Source organism: Carya illinoinensis, chromosome 14, assembly GCF_018687715.1.
Source record: "Carya illinoinensis cultivar Pawnee chromosome 14, C.illinoinensisPawnee_v1, whole genome shotgun sequence".
NCBI classification, from domain to species: domain Eukaryota; kingdom Viridiplantae; phylum Streptophyta; class Magnoliopsida; order Fagales; family Juglandaceae; genus Carya; species Carya illinoinensis.
In genome coordinates this window covers 3,948,929-3,954,818 of record NC_056765.1, presented here as the reverse complement: position 1 = coordinate 3,954,818, position 5,890 = coordinate 3,948,929, and the positions used below count along the sequence as shown (strand labels likewise).

Below are 5,890 nucleotides of genomic sequence, written 5' to 3'. Positions count from 1 at the left end.
TGAACTGAAGAGGCTGATAAGGCATTTGTGGAGCTAAAACATGCCATGACCAATCCCCCAGTCTTGAGACTTCCTAATTTTTCCCACCCCTTCATAATTGAATGTGATGCAAGTGGCAAGCGCATTGGGGTAATGTTATTGCAGTTCAATTAATCTGTTTCCTTTTATAGTAAGGCTTTAAAGGGTAAGGCCCTAATGCTATCTATAGACGAAAAATAACTCTTTGTCTTGGTGACAGCAGTTAATAGACCTTATTTATTAGGCCAATCCTTTGTCATTAAGATGGACCAACAGGCCTTGAAGTATCTTTTGGAACAAAGCCTAGGCACGGGTACTCAGCAAAAATGGCTCAGTAAATTACTAGGCTACGATTTCACTATTCTTTACAAGAAGTGCAGGGAGAACAAGGTGAGTTGGCTGATGCCTTGTCCAGGAGAGTGGAGGAAGAGGGTAGCCCACAAGGGGCATTGGCTATGATTTCTTTTCTTAATCTTGAATGGGTTGAAGAACTCAAGGCAAGCTATGGTAACTCAGCAGAAATGAGAGATTTGATTACTAATCTGTCCAGTGGTTCAAATCCCCCCAATGGCTATCAACTACAACAAGGTTTGATTTTAAAGAAGGGTATAATTGTTATTATACCAGATTCCCCATTCAAGACTAATGTTCTCCATTACATTAATGTTGATCCCTTTGCAGGTTACTCGGGATACTTGAGAACCTACCACAAGGCAAAAAGAGATTTTATGTTGAAGGGTTGGCTGATATCAAACAAATGGTGAGAGAGTGCCAAATCTATCAAATTGGCAATAACAAGACCACTCATCTAGCTAGGTTGCTACAACCCCTTCCTATTCCACAACAGCCTTGGACAGACCTTTCTATGGACTTCATAGAAGGTTTGCCAAAATTCCAAGGTTATGATGTTATATTGGTGGTCGTGGATCGTCTCACAAAACTTGGCCACTTCATACCTCTATCACATCCCTATACTACCTCTATTGTGGCTTATTTATTTATGGCACATGTTTTTAAATTGCATAGTTTACCAAAATCAATTGTGTCTGATAGGGATGCGGTGTTTGTCAATAATTTCTAGAGGGCACTTTTCACACTATAGGGTTCCACACTCAACTATAGTTAGGCCTATCACCCTCAAAGTGATGGTCAAACTAAAGCCTTAAATAAGTGCCTCGAGGGCTAACTCAAATGCTATGTAGGTGCAAAACCTTATAAATGGGCCCATTGGCTAGCCCTAGCCGAGTGGTGTTACAATACATCCTATCATGCATATACAAAATTACTCTCTCTCCCTTGTTTTCTTACGTTCCAGGTATATCTACCAATGAATCAGTGGACAAGCTACTACACATGAGGGAACAAACATTCAATTTATTAAAGGAGAATTTCAAGGCTTCACAAAATCGCATGAAATACTATACTGATAGGAAAAGAATTGAAAGGGAGTTCAATGTTGGAGACTTGGTGTACCGATGCCTGCAGTCGTATAAGTAGTCCTCAATGGCAGTCCAACGAAGTTTGAAGCTCTCGCCTCACTTCTGTGGCCCCTTCCAGGTCAAGCAAAGGATCAAATCTGTGGCTTATCACTTTCAACTGCCTACCACAGTCAAGATCCACCCCACCTTCCATATATCATGCCTCAGGAAGGTGGGAAACCATATTCAGCCTCTTTCCACACTTCCACTTGTGGATATCCACGGGATCCTTCTCAACCTCGAAGCCATCATCGACTGCCATATCAGATGCCAGGGACAACGACCCCTCACGGAAGTCTTAATCACATGGTTTGCAGGTTCACGCGATGACAATACTTGGGAAAGTCTTTGGAAACTCAAAAGCCTTTATTTGCACCTGGTGGACCAGGTGCTGTAAGGGGGGTGCTTGTTAGGGTTCTCATCGAATGAAGGAGGAGATAGCGAGGGAAACCCTAGTACTGGAGACTGAGAGAGGAACTGAAGTGAACTAGATTTGGGATCGAACTGAAGCTAAGTCTTTTGCGGGAATAACTAGCAATGATGTCGTTCCTGTGTTGGTAGAACGCTACATTTGGAGTTGGAGAAGCAGTAGAGATTGTGAGTTTAAACACTGCATTTCACTTACATGAAACACAGCATTTAAGGGCTCTGACCCTTACGTTTGTTTTTACTTTTAATTAGCTGTGAGCGTTGGGTTGTCTGTCATTGTTAGACTTCATTTTCCTTTAATTTGTAATTCTATAATTAGTATGTCACTACAGTATATAGGGTCAGGGAATTTGTAAGGAAGACTTGAGCAGAATCTGAAGATTGTTATAAATAAACCTGGAGGATGGAATGCCTCGAATCTTCCTTATGATTTTCTACATATGAATGAAAGTTTATCTTTTCCTTGAAGATCTTTCTATCCATCTTTGATCGTAACATTTCCAGTAATGTGAATTCCTTTATTACAATATTTTCCAGCAAGGTCCTAATAATACACACACACACACACACACACACACACACACACACATATGTATATGTATGTATGCTGTTCTTTGTTATAAAATGGGCCAAGTTTTATTATTTTATTATATATAATGAAATAAAAAAATTTTGGGAGGAGGCCGAATGGGCATATGCATGAATGCATGCAGCTGAAGCTGATCTTATACATTGGATCATGTCTTCCTCTTCAGCTATGAGAATTTTTTAATATGCACTCATGGCATCTTGACTTCTATTAAGTTCAAAGACGACGTACTTACCATTTTCTTTTAGGCCAAAAAATAAAAAGTCTCTTAATAATTCACTTATACGTACGTACACTTTGTACTATTTCATTAGGCTCAGGTCTTTAATTTGTATTAAGTAATTAAGTACTTACGTAGTAATACAAGATTTCTTAGGCATTAGCCATGCGAGGGGGGATCGATCATTTCTCCTAGTTCGATCGTCTACCCATTATTACAACAGCCAAGAGGCCGTTTTGGTAAACAGTTCCAAAATGTGTAAGGTATGGACAACTGAAATCAAGTGGTCGAAATTGAAACAAAGATGGGTTGAGGAAGAAAACGTTGCAGGTTACATTCTTGACCAGTTCCACTCTAGACTCTAGAGAGTGCGCTTCACTATTGTACTTTCAGGATATGTTTGGATTGTAAGATAAGAATTTTTAATTTTAAATAAAAGTTTAAAATATTATTTTTTAATATTATTAATTTTTTAAGATTTAAAAAAGTTAAATTAAAATTTTAAAAAATTTATATTTTATATAAAAATTTAAAAAAATCATAATAATAAAATAAAATTTTTGTATCAAATCCCACATGTAGAATTATTTTTAACGACGCTGTGAATTTAATAGCAAATTAGAGACCCAATGGCGCTTGAAACAGAAGCCAAAAAGGCCATACAAGTTGGCGGCGTAGTAAGCTCTCCACCACTGTGCGTGACACAGAGGCAAGACAGCCTCTTAAGCCAAAACGACACCCACACTCATAGAAGGCACGTGGTGGTGCATGTGAGGGATTCCAATGTCCTTTTTTGTTCAAGTGTGGCATGTGTACTAATGTCAATCTAATTTATTTGAGTTACATGAATATTTATATAGATTCCTATTAAATATGTGGATGCATATATTGAATTTTTATTGTCAAATATATGCACATATTGAATATCTATTCCAAAATTTGATGATCGGTTAAACCCTTCTCACTAATTAAGAATGTGAGTCCTCTATTCATTGACAATTCTTCTATAGTCAGTCGGGGGATGCAAATGCGGGGTAAGTGTGCAGGCCATGTTAATTAAATTAAAAAAAATAAAAAACAACAAAAACAAAAAATAAAGACACTCAAAGGTGGTGGTCATCTTCTTCTTCGGTGAATCTTCTTGTACATATGTACGAGGTTGCTATCATCGAATAAGAGGTAACTGGCAAGGAACACGTACAGGATGACTCCGCAAGACCAAGCGTTGGCTTTGGAACCGTCGTATCCGCCCCGGCAGACGATCTCGGGGGCCGTGTAAGCCGAGGTCCCGCACGCCGTGTGTGGCAACCCGTTCTTGAGCTGCTTGGGGAGAGCTGAGAGTCCGAAGTCCAAGACCTTCAGGTTACCGTCTTTGTCGAGGAGGAGGTTTTGGGGCTTCAAGTCGCGGTGGGCTACGCTTTTTTGGTGGTAGAAATGTAGTGCCGAGACCAGCTGCTGGAAGTACCGTCGCACCGACGGCTCAGTAAGCTTGCCTCAACAAGAGATCTTGGAGAAGAGCTATCCGCCCGTGGCAAGTTCAACGACGAGGTAGATCTTGGTCTTGGTGGCCATGACCTCAAGAATCTTGAGGATGTTAGGGTGGTCCTGAAGGTGGTGCATGGCCATGATCTCTCGGATTATTCACGGTTCCATGGCAGCATCGACAGTCTTAGACTTGTCGATGACCTTCACGGCCACTGTCGTGTCGTCCACCATGGACCGTGCCTGGTACACCTTGGTGAAGCTACGACGTCCCAGTAGATGCCCCAATTGGTACTTCCCGAGGATGGTGGTGGGTGGCGATGGCGGTGGGACTGGGACCCTTAGCTCCATGGCTAGAGAGGTTGGAGGAAGAGAGAGAAGGAGGCCCAACTCCCAACACCAACAGACAACACAGAACATGGGTCTCGAGCTCTGTTTAGTGTGTTTGAGGGAGGAGAAGATGAGAGGGGAGACGAAGAAGATGAAGGAAGGAAGAAGATGAAGGAAGAAGATGGAGAAGATGAGAAGGGAGATAAAAGGAAGAAGAAGATTTTGCACGATACGCACCGTTTCATTAAGGACACGTAGGACCTGACTGCTCGACGACTACCCCTCCCGCTTGTAGTTAGCATTTTCCATTCATTGAACCTTCATGCACACTATTATGATTAGATGTTTGAATTCATTAGTAATTTTTTGTAAATGGATAGAGTTAACATAGATAATTTGTTGTGCTCATGTGTAATCTATGCATTTATTTTCATGTAAGTAGATGAGTCAGATGTAGCTTATAAGTATATGAGTATATGGGTGTTATGACATCCCTATTTGAAGCCCTTTGGCGAGCTTGTTGAAGGTAGTTTGCAGTTTAATGCTCATAAGCTAAATCATTTTCATTCCTTAGCGTTGGTATATATTAACAGCTCAGCCCAACTAAGATCCGACTCCACCTCATCAAAGCAAAATCTCACAGCAATCACCTCAGCAGCACACGCAACAGTCCAACCCTCTCAGCATGAAAGCTCCTCCAAAAACTTCTAGAAAACTCTTGCTGAAATTCTCTTGTTTTGGTTTCTGGTAGTCCGTTGTAAAATGGCACCTTACGGTTACAACAATATTCCAGTAAATAGCTTTAGGCAACATGCACACCATGTGCTTGAGTAAATGTCCAAACTGTCCTATAATTCTCCTATATAAAGGAGCCCTTGTAAACAGTTAAAATCATGGAAGAAATACAGATACTCTTAAATCGTACATGGCATCAGAGCCTCAATTAGACAAACGTCTCCATGGCTAAAGCTCATTCTGAAAACTCTCCCACCCGAAATCTTTTTCTTCTTCTCTTCCTCACCTCTCCCATCTTGTTTCCGTAAAATTAAACAATGACAACTTTCTTCTCTGGCGAGCTCAGATGGTTCCATATCTGAAAGGCCAACATCTTTTCCACTTTGTCGATGGCACTAATCCCCCTCCACCCCATTTTCTTCCCAACTCTACCACAATCAATCCAGAATATCTTGAATGGTCCCATACTGACCAGCTTATTCTTAGTGCTATCATCTCCTCCCTCTCTGACAATCTTATTGCCCAAGTCGTCGGCTACACCACCGCTTATCAAGTCTGGAATGCCCTGGAAAAACTCTTCACTTCTCAATCCCAAGCTAGGATTATTCA

The 5,890-nt window shown here is 40.9% G+C and overlaps 1 pseudogene; it reads right to left on the bottom strand.

The window, feature by feature from the left end:
- Positions 1-3,850: 3,850 nt before the first annotated feature.
- Positions 3,851-4,656, bottom strand: LOC122294713 (annotated as a pseudogene).
- Between the last annotated feature and the right edge of the window lie 1,234 nt (positions 4,657-5,890).